Raw genomic sequence first — 21375 nt, 5'->3', positions numbered from 1 at the left:
AGGGGTCATGAGGAGAAAATGAAGTATAGAGGCTCCTGTGCGACGGCAAAGGAGCTGAGTGTGTAGCTTCCGCTTAGTATGATTATTGATAGCAGGATTATGGCCAGTGTCACTTCGTATGAAATGGTCTGTGCTACTGCCCGTAGGGCTCCGATTAGTGCGTATTTTGAGTTCGAGGCTCAGCCTGATCATAGGACTGAGTAGACGGCTAGGCTTGACATGGCTATTAGGAAGAGAACTCCGAGGTTTAGATCTGCTAGGGGAAATGGGAGTGGTAGTGGTGCTCAAGTGGTGAGGGCTAGGACAAGGGCTAGTATTGGTATCAGAATGAATAGAAGTGGGGAAGAGGTAGAGGGTCGGATGGGCTCTTTGGTAAATAGTTTCAGTCCGTCCGCAAATGGTTGAAGTAGGCCAAAAGGCCCGACAACGTTAGGGCCTTTGCGGGATTGTATGTAGCTTAGGATTTTCCGTTCTACTAGGGTTAGGAAGGCTACGGCAATCAGGATTGGGATGATGTATAGGAGGGATATAACGAGGCAGCTTAGTGTTGTTATTTGAATCATGGGTGAAGCTAGGGAGAGGATTTGAACATCTGGGGAAAGGGCTTAAGCCTTCTGCACTTGCCGGGCTCTGCCACTCTAGCTGGTCCTTTTCTAGGATTGAAAGTGGTGGGGGAAGGCCCTCTTCACGGTTTAGTTGGTTTCACTGCTTAGAGGGGGGGGGCGTGCTTGTGGTATTGGCCCCACTTTCCCGGTCCTTTCGTACTGGGGAGAGTGTGTCATAGATAGAAACCGATCTGGATTGCTCCGGTCTGAACTCAGATCACGTAGGACTGTTAATCGTTGAACAAACGAACCCTTAATAGCGGCTGCACCATTAGGATGTCCTGATCCAACATCGAGGTCGTAAACCCCCCTGTCGATATGGGCTCTTGAGGGGGATTGCGCTGTTATCCCTGGGGTAGCTTGGTCCATTAATCAATTATATTGGGTCTGGTCACTGTTAGCACTTTGAGGGGTAGCTCTAGGTAAAGAGGTATGGTCTTGTTTTTGGAGGATTTGTTCTCCTCCAAGGTCGCCCCAACCGAAAAATATCGACCAGGCTCTGCGATGGTAGTGGCCCCAGTGGGGTTGATTGAGGATTCGCGGTGGTCGTTGATTTTTAAGTTCCACAGGGTCTTCTCGTCTTATGTTCACATCCCCGCTTTTGCACGGGGAGATCAATTTCACTGATTATCTGTGAGAGACAGTTAAGACCTCGTTTAGCCATTCATACAAGTCTCGATTTATGGGACAATTGATTGCGCTACCTTTGCACGGTTAGGATACCGCGGCCGTTAAACCTAAGTCACCGGGCAGGCATCACCTTCAATACTTGTTTAATTTGCTGAAGGCTATGTTTTTGGTAAACAGTCGGGCCTTATTAATTTGCCGAGTTCCTTTCACAGATTTTAATCGCTCTTATAGGCGCTCCTGAGTCGGGTTAACAGGGTTAGTTAATACGTGGTCTTGTAGGGGTTTTTGTATCTGTCTAGGTCTGTTAATAATGTTTCTATGTAAGCTTGCGCCGTTAGAGGGGTGTGGCCCTGAGTTACTTATTTTAGCATTAATTCTCCTATATTCATAGGTTGACCTGTTTGTGATAAGGGAATCATCTTATTTTGGTATTTTTAGGTGGTGGAGCTTTGACGCACTCTTTTTTGATGGCTGCTTTAGGGCCCACGGTAGGATCAGTAGTAAGAATTATCCGCTAGTCGAGGTTGTGTCCTTTTTTAATGGAGCTGTCCCTCCATTAAATAGCTCTTAATCATCTCATTAGGGTTCAGGATGTCCGGTAGGGAGGATTAAGGGGGAACTTAGATTCGTTTCACAGGTAACCAGCTATCACCCAGCTCGGTTGGCTTTTCACCTCTACTGACAAGTCATCCCACTCTTTTGCAACAGAGACGGGTTCGCTCTCTTTAACTGCTTGAAAGTAGCTCGCTTGGGTTTCGGGGGGGCAAACTTTAGTTCACTTTGCTTGGTTGTTCTCGCTAAACCATGATGCAAAAGGTACAAGGGTTGATCTTTGCTGTCTGTCGCTTTGATTGTTTCACTGCTATTTCATCTTTCCCTTACGGTACTGGGGTCTCTATCGCGTCTAAGTGTCTTTTCTATCGCCTATACTAAGACTGTAAAATGCTTTACTTTAATTAGTTTAGTAAATTCTTTAGTTTTGGTGTACTCTTTGTGTGGTTGAGCTAGAGGGGGGGCTTCAAGACGATCCGGTCTAGTAGATATCTTTCAGGTGTAAGCTGAGTGCTTTGGTGTTATAGCTACGTCTTGATATTCCAAGTACACCTTCCGGTACACTTACCTTGTTACGACTTACCTCATCTTCAGCGTATTTATGGTATTAGTTATGTGGGATGTGGCTTTTGAGGAGGGTGACGGGCGGTATGTACGTGCCCCAGGGCCGGCTTAAAGTAGGCTCTATTGTCCCACTTTACTGCTAAATCCGCCTTCCAGAAGTGGTTTCACGCTTCTTTCCGTGTGCCCTATGAATAGGGAATGTAGCCCATTTCTTCCACTCCATAGGCTATACCTTGACCTGTCTTATTAGCGGGGTGCTATTGTGTCCACTGTTGTGCTCTCATTCGAGGTGGGCTGGCGACGGCGGTATGTAGGCTGTGTTGGCAAGGGGTGGTTGGGTTAATCGGGGATTATCGATTGTAGAACAGGCTCCTCTAGGTGGGTTTGGGGCACCGCCAAGTCCTTAGAGTTTTAAGCGTTTGTGCTCGTAGTTCTCTGGCGGATACTTCGGTAAAGTAAGTATCAAGATTTAGGGCCAGGCATAGTGGGGTATCTAATCCCAGTTTGGGCCCTGGCTTTCGTGGGTTTAAATCAGTCGTTAGTTCCTAAGATCATCTTAATGGTGTGTTTAGGTGCATCTTGGGCTTATGACAGCTCAGTTGCATTTTGATCTTAGTTAGCTAGGATAGGCATTTTACCACTCTTTACGCCGTGTCAATAGGACGGTTGATTTGGGTTTCTTGTATGACCGCGGTGGCTGGCACAAGATTTACCAACCCTTGAAGTTAGGCTGTTGCTATAACTAAGTCAAGTTTGCACTCATTGCTTAATGTTAATTACTGCTGAATACCCGTGGGGGCGTGGCTTAGCGAGGCGTCTTGGGCTACTACTTGGGTGTGCCTGATACCCGCTCCTCAAGGCCTGTATGGGGGTAGGTGGTCGAGGGCGTTTACACTGGGGCGCGGATACTTGCATGTATATATTTAGCAAAAACCAACCGTAAGGTTAGGACTAAGTCTTTTGTCCGCAGGCATGTTTTATGCCATCTTGGCAACTTCAGTGCCATGCTTTGTGTTAAGCTATGTGGACGGGGGTGTGGTTAGCTGATAGTTGAGTGGTGAGTGAGAGTGAAGTATATGAAATTATTGCTTGTGTTTACTATTTTTAGTACTGGAGTTTCTCTAATAAGTTTAAGTTATTTTGTATGTGTTTGTGTGTATATATACATCGTTCCGATGATGTCATGGAAGGGATGATTAATGGAGTTTTAGAGGTAGTTTGCTGGGATTGGGCGATGAAGGTTTATGCTACATGGTGGTTAGCGAAAGTTTACTGGTTTAGTTTGTGAAGCGCAGGGGTTGCGCTTAATGATTTGTTGTTTTGTGCTATGTCCAACGAGCATTCATCCAATAGCCCCATTTAACCCGGAGGGTGGAGGTAACATTAACTGAATGTGGTCAAAGTGCATCAGTGTCAGGATGATTCCCCATATACGCCAACCGTCTCATCGAGGGACCCTTGAAATATAGGATAGGCCGTGAGGCAGGTGTGTCCAGGCTTAGATTGTGGGACCCCCGAGATCACTGGGAATAGCCACCTGTGAGGTAACCCCGGAAAAAATAAGAGGAACCAGAGGCGCCAAAAAGCTGGAACATGCCGCGATTACGCATTGAGAAGGTGAAAGTACTCACAGATGCCACTTTGAAGGGCAAGGAGGGGTGAGTGAACCCAATGGATGGCCCTGACCGAGGAACCAGAGGCGCAAAAATGTGAGGAGGGCGAGGGGTTTAGGGGGAACGTATGGGCCTGAAGCTAGTCATACCGGACATTATGTGCAACGGGTTGCTGATTTCACGTGAGGAGTACGATTAATAAATCCGTCTGATACGAACTGCATGAGATATGTGGTGGAGAGTTGTTGTTGGAGCATGTCCTGTGAGCATTCATTAAAATGGGGTCTTGTTATGCGCTTGAGTGGAGTTGTATTGGGTGTTGTGGGGTATGGTCCTAGAACATTCATGCCGGGTGGTTTGGTAGGAGTGTGTTTAAGGGTTTAATGGCCGTGTACATGTATGGGTTTAGCACCTGCTTATAAGATAGTCCGTATATAATGTATATTACTGGTACTATAGTATGTATGTATATGGGGTATATAAATTTATGCACGAATATGCATAACCAAATACCCCCGCCTCGGGGGGGGAGGGGGGGGGGGGTTAAGCATAATGGCATAGATGGGGTAGAATTATTGGGGGCTTGCGGTTAGTTCCTGTAGTTGAGAACAATGGCGGCTTTTCGAGCCGCAGGCCTCGGGTAGTGTCCGGGCAGGAATAATGACTTATTTTATGTTTTTTTTAGGGATTTGCTTTGCGGTGGGTGTTTTGGGTGTGGCGTCGAATCCTTCGCCGTATTATGGGGTTGTTGGTTTGGTGTTAGCGTCTGTGGCGGGGTGCGGGTGGTTGCTGGGCCTTGGGGTTTCGTTCGTGGCTTTAGTGCTGTTTATGGTGTATTTGGGGGGTATGCTGGTGGTGTTTGTTTATTCAGTAGCTTTAGCAGCGGAGCCTTTCCCTGGGGCTTGGGGGGATTGACGGGTGATTGGATGTGCAGTAGCGTTTGTGGCAATTGTTTTTGGGGGGTTGGTGTTTGGGGGGTTTATGGGGGCTTGGAAGTTCGGGGTTTCTACTGTGAATAATGTTGGGGTGTTTGTTGTTCGGTCGGATTTTAGTGGAGTTTCCATGTTTTATTCACATGGGGCAGGGATGTTTTTAGTGGCGGGTTGGGGGCTGTTGTTGACTTTGTTTGTTGTATTGGAGCTTGTGCGGGGGTTGTCGCGGGGTGCTATTCGGGCGGTTTAGGGGTTAGGGTCAGAGAATAGTTTATTGAAAATGCCAGCTTTGGGAGCTGGAGATAAAGGTTTGAGTCCTTTTTTTCTGAGTTTGGGGTACTCTAAGAAGTGGTAAGTCTTCAATCTTTGGTTTACAAGACCAATGTTTTTATAAACTATTAGAGTATTTAGCAGTTGAGTATTTTGTTTTCTAGGGCGCTTGCGGCGGGGAGGAGAAATAGGAGGATAGTGAAGTAGGCGATTGAAGCGAGTTGGCCGATGATGATGAATGGGTGTTCGACGGGTTGGCTTCCTACTCATGTTAGGACGAGGAGGTCGGCGACTAGTACTCAGAATAGGAGCTGGGAGAGTGGTCGGAATGTTATTGCTCGTTGTTTTGATTTGTGCAGGAATGGGATTAGGAATAGGATCAGTACGGAGGCGGCCAGTGCTAATACGCCTCCTAGTTTATTTGGGATTGAACGTAGGATGGCGTAGGCGAATAGGAAGTATCATTCTGGCTTGATGTGTGGTGGGGTTACTAGCGGGTTTGCTGGGGTGAAGTTTTCTGGGTCTCCCAGGAGGTTAACCGCTCATGCTTCTTTCTTATGAGACGTTAGTAAACCAATTACATAGCCTTGTCAAGACTAAATCACAGGTAAAAATCCTGTACATCTCATGTGGCCAACCACTCCCAACTAGGATTCCAAGACGCCTCATCACCCATCATAGAAGAACTCGTTGAATTCCACGACCACGCCCTAATCGTTGCCCTAGCTATCTGCAGCCTAGTTCTCTACCTTTTAGCCCACATACTAACAGAAAAACTCTCGTCCAATGCTGTAGACGCCCAAGAAGTAGAGCTGATCTGGACAATCCTACCTGCTATCGTCCTGGTACTCCTCGCCCTCCCATCCCTACAAATCCTCTACATAATGGACAAAATCGACGAACCAGACCTCACCCTAAAAGCCATCGGCCACCAATGATACTGAAGCTACGAATACACAGACTTCAAAGACCTATCATTCGACTCCTACATAGTGCCCACCCCAGACTTACCCAACGGCCACTTCCGACTGCTAGAAGTTGACCACCGCGTAGTTATCCCAATAGAATCCCCCATCCGCGTGATCATTACTGCAGGAGACGTACTCCACTCCTGAGCAGTCCCAACGCTCGGAGTTAAAACAGACGCAATCCCAGGCCGACTAAACCAAACTTCATTCATTACCACCCGGCCTGGGATTTTTTACGGACAATGCTCAGAAATTTGCGGGGCTAATCACAGCTACATACCCATTGTAGTAGAATCAACCCCACTCCCACATTTCGAGGCCTGATCGTCCCTTCTATCATCATCCTAATCATTAAGAAGCTATGCAACAGCACTAGCCTTTTAAGCTAGCCAAAGAGGGACTTCCCCCTCCTTAATGATATGCCACAGCTTAACCCCGCACCATGATTTTCAATCATAATTATAACCTGATTAACCCTAGCACTCCTCATCCAACCAAAACTACTAGCCTTCACCACAACCAACCCCCCATCAAATAAGACCTCCCTCACTACCAAACCCACACCATGATCCTGACCATGAACCTAAGCTTCTTTGACCAATTTTCCAGCCCCAATCTATTTGGCATCCCCTTAATCCTACTATCCCTACTCTTCCCAGCCCTACTATTCCCGTCCCCAAACAACCGATGAATCAACAACCGCCTTTCTACTATCCAAACATGACTCCTTCACCTAATCACAAAACAACTAATAGTCCCACTCAACAAAAATGGCCACAAATGAGCCATAATATTTACATCCCTAATAATCATACTTCTTACAATCAACCTTCTAGGCCTCCTTCCATATACATTCACCCCAACCACCCAACTATCTATGAACATAGCCCTAGCCTTCCCACTATGGCTCGCCACACTACTAACAGTCATGTTTAACCATGTACGTGCCCCAGGGCCGGCTTAAAGTAGGCTCTATTGTCCCACTTTACTGCTAAATCCGCCTTCCAGAAGTGGTTTCACGCTTCTTTCCGTGTGCCCTATGAATAGGGAATGTAGCCCATTTCTTCCACTCCATAGGCTATACCTTGACCTGTCTTATTAGCGGGGTGCTATTGTGTCCACTGTTGTGCTCTCATTCGAGGTGGGCTGGCGACGGCGGTATGTAGGCTGTGTTGGCAAGGGGTGGTTGGGTTAATCGGGGATTATCGATTGTAGAACAGGCTCCTCTAGGTGGGTTTGGGGCACCGCCAAGTCCTTAGAGTTTTAAGCGTTTGTGCTCGTAGTTCTCTGGCGGATACTTCGGTAAAGTAAGTATCAAGATTTAGGGCCAGGCATAGTGGGGTATCTAATCCCAGTTTGGGCCCTGGCTTTCGTGGGTTTAAATCAGTCGTTAGTTCCTAAGATCATCTTAATGGTGTGTTTAGGTGCATCTTGGGCTTATGACAGCTCAGTTGCATTTTGATCTTAGTTAGCTAGGATAGGCATTTTACCACTCTTTACGCCGTGTCAATAGGACGGTTGATTTGGGTTTCTTGTATGACCGCGGTGGCTGGCACAAGATTTACCAACCCTTGAAGTTAGGCTGTTGCTATAACTAAGTCAAGTTTGCACTCATTGCTTAATGTTAATTACTGCTGAATACCCGTGGGGGCGTGGCTTAGCGAGGCGTCTTGGGCTACTACTTGGGTGTGCCTGATACCCGCTCCTCAAGGCCTGTATGGGGGTAGGTGGTCGAGGGCGTTTACACTGGGGCGCGGATACTTGCATGTATATATTTAGCAAAAACCAACCGTAAGGTTAGGACTAAGTCTTTTGTCCGCAGGCATGTTTTATGCCATCTTGGCAACTTCAGTGCCATGCTTTGTGTTAAGCTATGTGGACGGGGGTGTGGTTAGCTGATAGTTGAGTGGTGAGTGAGAGTGAAGTATATGAAATTATTGCTTGTGTTTACTATTTTTAGTACTGGAGTTTCTCTAAGTCCTAGGACTAGGAGGAAATGGTGTTTCATAGTGTGTAGGCGTCGGGATAGTCCGAGTATCGTCGGGGTATTCCTGCTAGGCCTAGGAAGTGCTGGGGGAAGAACGTTAGGTTTACTCCTGTAAATATTACCCCGAAGTGGGCTTTTGCTCATGTTTGGTGTAGGGTAAACCCAGTGAGTAGTGGGAATCAGTGAGTAAATCCTGCTAGAATGGCAAAGACGGCGCCTATGGATAGGACGTAGTGGAAGTGGGCAACTACGTAGTACGTGTCGTGCAGGGCGATGTCTAGGGAAGAGTTTGCAAGAACGATTCCTGTTAATCCTCCGATGGTAAATAGGAAGATAAATCCTAGAGCTCATAGTATTGGGGGGGTCTCATTTGATTGTTCCTCCGTGCAGGGTGGCTAGTCAGCTAAATACTTTGATTCCGGTAGGGATGGCAATGATTATAGTGGCTGATGTAAAGTAGGCTCGGGTATCAACGTCTATTCCTACTGTAAACATGTGGTGAGCTCAGACGATGAATCCTAGGAAGCCGATGGATAGTATGGCTCAGACTATTCCCATGTAGCCGAAGGGCTCCTTTTTGCCTGAGTAGTACGTGACTACGTGTGAGATGATTCCGAACCCCGGTAGGATCAGAATATAGACTTCTGGGTGTCCGAAGAATCAGAATAGGTGTTGGTACAGGATTGGGTCTCCTCCTCCAGCGGGGTCGAAGAATGTGGTGTTTAGGTTTCGATCAGTTAGTAATATTGTAATACCGGCGGCGAGTACGGGGAGTGATAGAAGGAGTAGGATGGCGGTAATTAGTACGGATCAGACAAATAGTGGGGTTTGGTATTGTGAGAGTGCGGGGGGTTTTATGTTGATGGCTGTGGTGATAAAGTTGATGGCCCCAAGGATGGAGGAGATACCGGCTAAGTGGAGTGAGAAGATAGCCAGGTCTACTGAAGCTCCGGCGTGGGCAAGGTCACCTGCTAGGGGAGGGTAGACAGTTCAGCCTGTGCCGGCGCCAGCTTCTACAGTGGATGAGGCTAGTAGGAGGAGGAATGATGGGGGGAGGAGTCAAAAGCTTATGTTGTTTATTCGCGGGAATGCTATGTCGGGGGCACCGATTATGAGGGGGACTAATCAGTTGCCGAATCCTCCGATCATGATGGGTATGACTATAAAGAAGCTTATTACAAAGGCGTGAGCGGTAACGATTACATTGTAAATTTGGTCGTCGCCTAGGAGAGTTCCTGGTTGTCCTAGTTCTGCGCGGATTAATAGGCTGAGTGCGGTGCCGACTATTCCTGCTCATGCCCCGAAGATGAGGTACAGGGTGCCAATATCCTTATGGTTAGTGGAAAATAGTCATCGGTTGATGAAGGTGACGGGTAAGATGGCTGAGTGTTGAAGCGTTAGGCTGTAGTCCTTTTTACAGAGGTTTAATTCCTCTTCTTATCGGCTCTGTAGTGAAATTCATGTTGAGTTGCAAGCTCATCGATGCGCACTAGGGTGCGTCAGGGTCTTTGTAGGCAGAAGCCAATTGGTTTAGGCATTTAGCTGTTAACTAGAGTTTTGTGGGATCGAAGCCCATCTGTCTAGGGAGGCTTTAGCTTAATTAAAGCGTCTGACTTGCATTCAGAAGATACAGGTTAATATTCTGTAAGTCTTAATGTGCAGAAACTAAGAGGGTTTAACTCTTATTTAAGGCTTTGAAGGCCTTCGGTTTGGGGTGTTATCCTAAGTTTCTAGACAATGGCATGTATTATTGGGGACAGGGGAAGTAAGAGGATTGATAGTGAGGCAAGGACCGCAGTAGGTGTGCTTGGGGCTTTGCTAGTGTATCATTGTTTTATGTGGTTAGAGGAGTTGGGGGGAAGGGTAATTGTTGAGTGGTATGCGAGGCGTAGGTAGAAGAAGAGGCTGAGCAGTGATAGCATGGCAATTGCCATGGCTGCTGGTGTTATTTCCTGTTTAGTTAGTTCTTGGATGATAAGTCACTTTGGTATAAAGCCTGTTAATGGGGGGAGGCCTGCTAGGGATAAAAGTACTAGTATTAGGGTGGCGTTTAGCACTGGGGTTTTTGTTCATGAGGTTGTGATCATGGATAGGTTAAGGGCTTTGATTTTGTTAAGGGCTAGGAATACGGCTGATGTTATGATTGTGTATAGGTAGAAGGTAAGTAAGGCCAATTTGGGGCTGTAAACTAGGATGATGGCGATTCAGCCTAAGTGGGAGATGGACGAGAAGGCTAGGATTTTGCGTGTTTGTGTTTGGTTCAGTCCTATTCAGCCTCCTAGTGCTGTTGAGGCTAGGGCCATGGCGGTGAGTAGAGCTGGGTCGAGGGATTTGGATGTTAGTAGGAGCAGGGTTAGTGGGGGGAATTTTATGAGGGTCGAGAGTAGCAGGGCTGTTATTAGTGGCGATCCTTGTAGTACTTCTGGGAATCAGAAGTGAAATGGCACTAGGCCCAGTTTAATAGCGATTGCTGCTGTCAGTAGTAGACAGGAGGTTGGGTGGTTTATTTGTGTGATGTCTCATTGGCCAGTGACTCAGGCATTGGTTATGCTAGAGAATAGGACCAGGGCGGAAGCAGCTGCTTGGGTTAGGAAGTATTTCGTTGCGGCTTCTACTGCTCGTGGGTGGTGGGATTTGGCAATTAGGGGAATGATGGCTAGTGTGTTGATCTCCAGTCCTGTCCAGGCCAGAACTCAGTGGTTGCTGGAAATTGTGATTGTGGTGCCCAAGATGAGGCTGAAGGTTATGATTGGGGTCGCGTAAGGGTTCATTAGTAGAGGAGGGGGTTAAACCATCATTTTCGGGGTATGGGCCCGATAGCTTGATTAGCTGACTCTACTAGAAAATAATATAAGGGAAGTATGGAGAATTTTGATTTCTCTTGTGTGGGTTCAATTCCTACTTTTCTAAGGTCAACAGGAAATGAGAGGGCTGTTATACCTCTATGTTCACTTTATCATAGTGACCCTTTGTAGTTCAGGCACATTTCCTTATGTAAGGAGGTAGGCCTGCATAGCAGATAGGTATGCTGATGTGTCAGAGGCACAGAGCTAGTGTGAGGGGTAGGAAGTTTTTTCATAGTAGGTGCATTAGTTGGTCATATCGGAATCGTGGGTATGAAGCTCGGACCCATAAGAAACCAGAAGATAGTAGGAGGACTTTTGTGGCTAGGATGACGGGGAATAGTTCTGTGGGTGGCCCTAGGGCGCTTGGGTTTAGGAATATGATGGCTGTAAGTGTATTTATTAGCATAATGTTCGCATATTCAGCTAGGAAGAATAAGGCGAAGGGTCCTGCGGCGTATTCAACGTTAAACCCTGAGACTAGCTCAGATTCACCCTCTGTGAGGTCAAAAGGAGCTCGGTTTGTCTCTGCTAGGGTGGATACGTATCATATTATTGCTAGGGGTCATGAGGAGAAAATGAAGTATAGAGGCTCCTGTGCGACGGCAAAGGAGCTGAGTGTGTAGCTTCCGCTTAGTATGATTATTGATAGCAGGATTATGGCCAGTGTCACTTCGTATGAAATGGTCTGTGCTACTGCCCGTAGGGCTCCGATTAGTGCGTATTTTGAGTTCGAGGCTCAGCCTGATCATAGGACTGAGTAGACGGCTAGGCTTGACATGGCTATTAGGAAGAGAACTCCGAGGTTTAGATCTGCTAGGGGAAATGGGAGTGGTAGTGGTGCTCAAGTGGTGAGGGCTAGGACAAGGGCTAGTATTGGTATCAGAATGAATAGAAGTGGGGAAGAGGTAGAGGGTCGGATGGGCTCTTTGGTAAATAGTTTCAGTCCGTCCGCAAATGGTTGAAGTAGGCCAAAAGGCCCGACAACGTTAGGGCCTTTGCGGGATTGTATGTAGCTTAGGATTTTCCGTTCTACTAGGGTTAGGAAGGCTACGGCAATCAGGATTGGGATGATGTATAGGAGGGATATAACGAGGCAGCTTAGTGTTGTTATTTGAATCATGGGTGAAGCTAGGGAGAGGATTTGAACCTCTGGGGAAAGGGCTTAAGCCTTCTGCACTTGCCGGGCTCTGCCACTCTAGCTGGTCCTTTTCTAGGATTGAAAGTGGTGGGGGAAGGCCCTCTTCACGGTTTAGTTGGTTTCACTGCTTAGAGGGGGGGGGCGTGCTTGTGGTATTGGCCCCACTTTCCCGGTCCTTTCGTACTGGGGAGAGTGTGTCATAGATAGAAACCGACCTGGATTGCTCCGGTCTGAACTCAGATCACGTAGGACTGTTAATCGTTGAACAAACGAACCCTTAATAGCGGCTGCACCATTAGGATGTCCTGATCCAACATCGAGGTCGTAAACCCCCCTGTCGATATGGGCTCTTGAGGGGGATTGCGCTGTTATCCCTGGGGTAGCTTGGTCCATTAATCAATTATATTGGGTCTGGTCACTGTTAGCACTTTGAGGGGTAGCTCTAGGTAAAGAGGTATGGTCTTGTTTTTGGAGGATTTGTTCTCCTCCAAGGTCGCCCCAACCGAAAAATATCGACCAGGCTCTGCGATGGTAGTGGCCCCAGTGGGGTTGATTGAGGATTCGCGGTGGTCGTTGATTTTTAAGTTCCACAGGGTCTTCTCGTCTTATGTTCACATCCCCGCTTTTGCACGGGGAGATCAATTTCACTGATTATCTGTGAGAGACAGTTAAGACCTCGTTTAGCCATTCATACAAGTCTCGATTTATGGGACAATTGATTGCGCTACCTTTGCACGGTTAGGATACCGCGGCCGTTAAACCTAAGTCACCGGGCAGGCATCACCTTCAATACTTGTTTAATTTGCTGAAGGCTATGTTTTTGGTAAACAGTCGGGCCTTATTAATTTGCCGAGTTCCTTTCACAGATTTTAATCGCTCTTATAGGCGCTCCTGAGTCGGGTTAACAGGGTTAGTTAATACGTGGTCTTGTAGGGGTTTTTGTATCTGTCTAGGTCTGTTAATAATGTTTCTATGTAAGCTTGCGCCGTTAGAGGGGTGTGGCCCTGAGTTACTTATTTTAGCATTAATTCTCCTATATTCATAGGTTGACCTGTTTGTGATAAGGGAATCATCTTATTTTGGTATTTTTAGGTGGTGGAGCTTTGACGCACTCTTTTTTGATGGCTGCTTTAGGGCCCACGGTAGGATCAGTAGTAAGAATTATCCGCTAGTCGAGGTTGTGTCCTTTTTTAATGGAGCTGTCCCTCCATTAAATAGCTCTTAATCATCTCATTAGGGTTCAGGATGTCCGGTAGGGAGGATTAAGGGGGAACTTAGATTCGTTTCACAGGTAACCAGCTATCACCCAGCTCGGTTGGCTTTTCACCTCTACTGACAAGTCATCCCACTCTTTTGCAACAGAGACGGGTTCGCTCTCTTTAACTGCTTGAAAGTAGCTCGCTTGGGTTTCGGGGGGGCAAACTTTAGTTCACTTTGCTTGGTTGTTCTCGCTAAACCATGATGCAAAAGGTACAAGGGTTGATCTTTGCTGTCTGTCGCTTTGATTGTTTCACTGCTATTTCATCTTTCCCTTACGGTACTGGGGTCTCTATCGCGTCTAAGTGTCTTTTCTATCGCCTATACTAAGACTGTAAAATGCTTTACTTTAATTAGTTTAGTAAATTCTTTAGTTTTGGTGTACTCTTTGTGTGGTTGAGCTAGAGGGGGGGCTTCAAGACGATCCGGTCTAGTAGATATCTTTCAGGTGTAAGCTGAGTGCTTTGGTGTTATAGCTACGTCTTGATATTCCAAGTACACCTTCCGGTACACTTACCTTGTTACGACTTACCTCATCTTCAGCGTATTTATGGTATTAGTTATGTGGGATGTGGCTTTTGAGGAGGGTGACGGGCGGTATGTACGTGCCCCAGGGCCGGCTTAAAGTAGGCTCTATTGTCCCACTTTACTGCTAAATCCGCCTTCCAGAAGTGGTTTCACGCTTCTTTCCGTGTGCCCTATGAATAGGGAATGTAGCCCATTTCTTCCACTCCATAGGCTATACCTTGACCTGTCTTATTAGCGGGGTGCTATTGTGTCCACTGTTGTGCTCTCATTCGAGGTGGGCTGGCGACGGCGGTATGTAGGCTGTGTTGGCAAGGGGTGGTTGGGTTAATCGGGGATTATCGATTGTAGAACAGGCTCCTCTAGGTGGGTTTGGGGCACCGCCAAGTCCTTAGAGTTTTAAGCGTTTGTGCTCGTAGTTCTCTGGCGGATACTTCGGTAAAGTAAGTATCAAGATTTAGGGCCAGGCATAGTGGGGTATCTAATCCCAGTTTGGGCCCTGGCTTTCGTGGGTTTAAATCAGTCGTTAGTTCCTAAGATCATCTTAATGGTGTGTTTAGGTGCATCTTGGGCTTATGACAGCTCAGTTGCATTTTGATCTTAGTTAGCTAGGATAGGCATTTTACCACTCTTTACGCCGTGTCAATAGGACGGTTGATTTGGGTTTCTTGTATGACCGCGGTGGCTGGCACAAGATTTACCAACCCTTGAAGTTAGGCTGTTGCTATAACTAAGTCAAGTTTGCACTCATTGCTTAATGTTAATTACTGCTGAATACCCGTGGGGGCGTGGCTTAGCGAGGCGTCTTGGGCTACTACTTGGGTGTGCCTGATACCCGCTCCTCAAGGCCTGTATGGGGGTAGGTGGTCGAGGGCGTTTACACTGGGGCGCGGATACTTGCATGTATATATTTAGCAAAAACCAACCGTAAGGTTAGGACTAAGTCTTTTGTCCGCAGGCATGTTTTATGCCATCTTGGCAACTTCAGTGCCATGCTTTGTGTTAAGCTATGTGGACGGGGGTGTGGTTAGCTGATAGTTGAGTGGTGAGTGAGAGTGAAGTATATGAAATTATTGCTTGTGTTTACTATTTTTAGTACTGGAGTTTCTCTAATAAGTTTAAGTTATTTTGTATGTGTTTGTGTGTATATATACATCGTTCCGATGATGTCATGGAAGGGATGATTAATGGAGTTTTAGAGGTAGTTTGCTGGGATTGGGCGATGAAGGTTTATGCTACATGGTGGTTAGCGAAAGTTTACTGGTTTAGTTTGTGAAGCGCAGGGGTTGCGCTTAATGATTTGTTGTTTTGTGCTATGTCCAACGAGCATTCATCCAATAGCCCCATTTAACCCGGAGGGTGGAGGTAACATTAACTGAATGTGGTCAAAGTGCATCAGTGTCAGGATGATTCCCCATATACGCCAACCGTCTCATCGAGGGACCCTTGAAATATAGGATAGGCCGTGAGGCAGGTGTGTCCAGGCTTAGATTGTGGGACCCCCGAGATCACTGGGAATAGCCACCTGTGAGGTAACCCCGGAAAAAATAAGAGGAACCAGAGGCGCCAAAAAGCTGGAACATGCCGCGATTACGCATTGAGAAGGTGAAAGTACTCACAGATGCCACTTTGAAGGGCAAGGAGGGGTGAGTGAACCCAATGGATGGCCCTGACCGAGGAACCAGAGGCGCAAAAATGTGAGGAGGGCGAGGGGTTTAGGGGGAACGTATGGGCCTGAAGCTAGTCATACCGGACATTATGTGCAACGGGTTGCTGATTTCACGTGAGGAGTACGATTAATAAATCCGTCTGATACGAACTGCATGAGATATGTGGTGGAGAGTTGTTGTTGGAGCATGTCCTGTGAGCATTCATTAAAATGGGGTCTTGTTATGCGCTTGAGTGGAGTTGTATTGGGTGTTGTGGGGTATGGTCCTAGAACATTCATGCCGGGTGGTTTGGTAGGAGTGTGTTTAAGGGTTTAATGGCCGTGTACATGTATGGGTTTAGCACCTGCTTATAAGATAGTCCATATATAATGTATATTACTGGTACTATAGTATGTATGTATATGGGGTATATAAATTTATGCACGAATATGCATAACCAAATACCCCCGCCTCGGGGGGGGAGGGGGGGGGGGGTTAAGCATAATGGCATAGATGGGGTAGAATTATTGGGGGCTTGCGGTTAGTTCCTGTAGTTGAGAACAATGGCGGCTTTTCGAGCCGCAGGCCTCGGGTAGTGTCCGGGCAGGAATAATGACTTATTTTATGTTTTTTTTAGGGATTTGCTTTGCGGTGGGTGTTTTGGGTGTGGCGTCGAATCCTTCGCCGTATTATGGGGTTGTTGGTTTGGTGTTAGCGTCTGTGGCGGGGTGCGGGTGGTTGCTGGGCCTTGGGGTTTCGTTCGTGGCTTTAGTGCTGTTTATGGTGTATTTGGGGGGTATGCTGGTGGTGTTTGTTTATTCAGTAGCTTTAGCAGCGGAGCCTTTCCCTGGGGCTTGGGGGGATTGACGGGTGATTGGATGTGCAGTAGCGTTTGTGGCAATTGTTTTTGGGGGGTTGGTGTTTGGGGGGTTTATGGGGGCTTGGAAGTTCGGGGTTTCTACTGTGAATAATGTTGGGGTGTTTGTTGTTCGGTCGGATTTTAGTGGAGTTTCCATGTTTTATTCACATGGGGCAGGGATGTTTTTAGTGGCGGGTTGGGGGCTGTTGTTGACTTTGTTTGTTGTATTGGAGCTTGTGCGGGGGTTGTCGCGGGGTGCTATTCGGGCGGTTTAGGGGTTAGGGTCAGAGAATAGTTTATTGAAAATGCCAGCTTTGGGAGCTGGAGATAAAGGTTTGAGTCCTTTTTTTCTGAGTTTGGGGTACTCTAAGAAGTGGTAAGTCTTCAATCTTTGGTTTACAAGACCAATGTTTTTATAAACTATTAGAGTATTTAGCAGTTGAGTATTTTGTTTTCTAGGGCGCTTGCGGCGGGGAGGAGAAATAGGAGGATAGTGAAGTAGGCGATTGAAGCGAGTTGGCCGATGATGATGAATGGGTGTTCGACGGGTTGGCTTCCTACTCATGTTAGGACGAGGAGGTCGGCGACTAGTACTCAGAATAGGAGCTGGGAGAGTGGTCGGAATGTTATTGCTCGTTGTTTTGATTTGTGCAGGAATGGGATTAGGAATAGGATCAGTACGGAGGCGGCCAGTGCTAATACGCCTCCTAGTTTATTTGGGATTGAACGTAGGATGGCGTAGGCGAATAGGAAGTATCATTCTGGCTTGATGTGTGGTGGGGTTACTAGCGGGTTTGCTGGGGTGAAGTTTTCTGGGTCTCCCAGGAGGTTAACCGCTCATGCTTCTTTCTTATGAGACGTTAGTAAACCAATTACATAGCCTTGTCAAGACTAAATCACAGGTAAAAATCCTGTACATCTCATGTGGCCAACCACTCCCAACTAGGATTCCAAGACGCCTCATCACCCATCATAGAAGAACTCGTTGAATTCCACGACCACGCCCTAATCGTTGCCCTAGCTATCTGCAGCCTAGTTCTCTACCTTTTAGCCCACATACTAACAGAAAAACTCTCGTCCAATGCTGTAGACGCCCAAGAAGTAGAGCTGATCTGGACAATCCTACCTGCTATCGTCCTGGTACTCCTCGCCCTCCCATCCCTACAAATCCTCTACATAATGGACGAAATCGACGAACCAGACCTCACCCTAAAAGCCATCGGCCACCAATGATACTGAAGCTACGAATACACAGACTTCAAAGACCTATCATTCGACTCCTACATAGTGCCCACCCCAGACTTACCCAACGGCCACTTCCGACTGCTAGAAGTTGACCACCGCGTAGTTATCCCAATAGAATCCCCCATCCGCGTGATCATTACTGCAGGAGACGTACTCCACTCCTGAGCAGTCCCAACGCTCGGAGTTAAAACAGACGCAATCCCAGGCCGACTAAACCAAACTTCATTCATTACCACCCGGCCTGGGATTTTTTACGGACAATGCTCAGAAATTTGCGGGGCTAATCACAGCTACATACCCATTGTAGTAGAATCAACCCCACTCCCACATTTCGAGGCCTGATCGTCCCTTCTATCATCATCCTAATCATTAAGAAGCTATGCAACAGCACTAGCCTTTTAAGCTAGCCAAAGAGGGACTTCCCCCTCCTTAATGATATGCCACAGCTTAACCCCGCACCATGATTTTCAATCATAATTATAACCTGATTAACCCTAGCACTCCTCATCCAACCAAAACTACTAGCCTTCACCACAACCAACCCCCCATCAAATAAGACCTCCCTCACTACCAAACCCACACCATGATCCTGACCATGAACCTAAGCTTCTTTGACCAATTTTCCAGCCCCAATCTATTTGGCATCCCCTTAATCCTACTATCCCTACTCTTCCCAGCCCTACTATTCCCGTCCCCAAACAACCGATGAATCAACAACCGCCTTTCTACTATCCAAACATGACTCCTTCACCTAATCACAAAACAACTAATAGTCCCACTCAACAAAAATGGCCACAAATGAGCCATAATATTTACATCCCTAATAATCATACTTCTTACAATCAACCTTCTAGGCCTCCTTCCATATACATTCACCCCAACCACCCAACTATCTATGAACATAGCCCTAGCCTTCCCACTATGGCTCGCCACACTACTAACAGGCCTACGAAACCAACCATCAGCCTCTTTAGCCCACCTATTACCCGAAGGTACCCCTACACCCCTAATCCCCGCACTAATCCTGATCGAAACAACCAGCCTACTAATCCGCCCCCTAGCCCTCGGAGTCCGCCTTACAGCCAACCTTACAGCAGGACACTTACTCATCCAACTCATCTCTACAGCCTCCATTGCATTAATACCCACCCTTCCTGCAGTATCCATCCTAACAATAATCATCCTACTACTCCTAACCATCCTAGAAGTAGCAGTAGCCATAATCCAGGCCTACGTCTTCGTGCTCCTTCTAAGCCTATACTTACAAGAAAACATCTAATGGCACACCAAGCACACTCATACCACATAGTTGACCCAAGCCCTTGACCAATCTTCGGGGCAGCCGCCGCCCTACTCACAACCTCAGGATTAATCATGTGATTCCACTACAACTCATCCATACTACTAACCCTAGGCCTCATCTCAATACTCCTAGTAATACTCCAATGATGACGAGACATTGTACGAGAAAGCACCTTCCAAGGCCATCACACTCCCACAGTCCAAAAAGGCCTACGATACGGCATAATCCTTTTCATCACATCCGAAGCATTCTTCTTCTTAGGCTTCTTCTGAGCGTTCTTCCACTCGAGCCTGGCCCCAACCCCAGAACTAGGAGGCCAATGACCCCCAACAGGAATTAAACCACTCAACCCGATAGAAGTCCCCCTACTAAACACAGCCATCCTACTAGCCTCAGGCGTTACCGTAACGTGAGCCCATCACAGCATCACAGAAGGAAACCGAAAACATGCCATCCACGCCCTAACCCTAACGATCCTCTTGGGATTCTACTTCACAGCCCTACAAGCAATAGAATACCACGAAGCCCCATTCTCAATCGCTGATAGCGTCTACGGATCTACCTTCTTCGTTGCCACTGGATTCCACGGACTCCACGTAATCATCGGATCCTCCTTCCTGACCGTCTGCCTCTTCCGACTGATCAAGTTCCACTTTACATCAGACCACCACTTCGGATTCGAGGCAGCAGCCTGATACTGACACTTCGTAGACGTCATCTGACTATTCCTCTACATAACCATCTACTGATGAGGATCTTGCTCTTCTAGTATATTAATTACAATTGACTTCCAATCTCTAGAATCTGGTATAAACCCAGAGGAGAGCAATGAACGCACTCATGTTCATATTCGCCCTATCATCAATCCTAAGCGCCGCCCTAACCGCATTAAACTTCTGACTCGCCCAAATAAACCCCGACTCAGAGAAACTCTCACCGTACGAATGTGGATTCGACCCACTTGGATCTGCTCGATTACCATTCTCAGTCCGATTCTTCCTCAGTAGCCATCCTGTTCGTCCTATTCGACCTAGAAATCGCCCTCCTACTCCCCCTGCCATGAGCCGTCCAACTCCAATCCCCCCTAATGACCCTCACCTGAACTGTAGTGATCCTCCTTCTCCTAACACTCGGACTGGCCTACGAGTGAATTCAAGGGGGCCTAGAATGAGCAGAATAACAGAAAGTTAGTCTAACCAAAAAGATAGCTGGTTTCGACCCAGCAGATTACAGCCAACCCTGTAACTTTCTTATGTCGCCCCTACATTTAAGCTTCTACTCAGCCTTCATTTTCAGCGGACTAGGACTAGCCTTCCACCGAACCCACCTAGTATCCGCCCTACTATGCCTTGAAAGCATAATATTATCGATATTCGTAGGCCTATCAATATGATCCATCGAAAACCAAGTCTCCTCATTCACCATGGTACCAATTCTCATGCTAACCTTCTCAGCGTGTGAGGCGGGCACAGGCCTGGCCATCCTAGTAGCCTCCACCCGCACACATGGCTCCGACCATCTACACAACCTAAACCTCCTGCAATGCTAAAAATCATCCTACCCACAATCATACTTCTTCCAACAGCCCTGCTGTCTCCACCAAAATTTCTATGGACTAACACCACCTTATACAGCCTCCTAATCGCTGCCCTAAGCCTACAGTGATTAATCCCAACCTACTACCCCTACAAATTTTTATCCAACTGAACAGGAATTGACCAAATCTCATCCCCCCTCCTAGTACTATCCTGCTGACTACTCCCACTCATAATCATAGCAAGCCAAAACCACCTGCAACAAGAACCCCTACAACGCAAACGAATCTTTATCTCAACCTTAGTCGCAGTCCAGCCATTCATCCTACTAGCCTTTTCCACCACAGAACTAGCACTATTTTACATCTCATTTGAAGCAACCCTCATTCCCACCCTAATCTTAATCACCCGATGGGGGAACCAACCAGAACGCCTAAGCGCTGGCATCTACCTGCTATTCTACACGCCAGTAAGCTCTCTACCCCTGCTAATCACAATCATACACCTATACGTGAAAATTGGCACCCTGCACCTGCCAACCCTACAACTAACCCACCCAACCCTATCCACCTCATGGACAGGAATACTATCAGGTCTAGCACTGCTCATAGCATTCATAGTAAAAGCCCCACTATACGGCCTACACCTCTGACTGCCAAAAGCCCACGTAGAAGCACCCATCGCAGGCTCAATACTCCTCGCCGCCCTACTACTAAAGCTAGGAGGATACGGAATTATACGAGTCACTCTATTTATGGGCCCACTGTCCAACCTCCTGCACTACCCCTTCCTAACCCTGGCCCTATGAGGCGCCCTAATGACTAGCTCAATCTGCCTACGACAGACAGACCTAAAATCACTAATCGCTTATTCATCCGTTAGCCACATAAGCCTAGT

At 47.2% G+C, this 21375-nt stretch overlaps 1 long non-coding RNA gene across 1 annotated transcript in view; it reads left to right on the top strand.

Annotated features, from left to right (window-relative positions):
* Positions 1–5300: 5300 nt before the first annotated feature.
* LOC310886300 overlaps positions 5301–21375 on the top strand; it is a 176379-nt gene continuing 160304 nt past the window's right edge. The window contains exon 1 of the long non-coding RNA XR_014575270.1: positions 5301–5699. This is a non-coding gene — a long non-coding RNA (uncharacterized lncRNA). The remainder of the gene's footprint in view (positions 5700–21375) is intronic.

The sequence above is a fragment of the Anser anser genome (assembly GCF_964211835.1).
Source record: "Anser anser genome assembly, chromosome: 25".
NCBI lineage: Eukaryota > Metazoa > Chordata > Aves > Anseriformes > Anatidae > Anser > Anser anser.
Note: the sequence above shows the minus strand (reverse complement) of the source record. Positions and strands in the feature narration are given on the sequence as shown.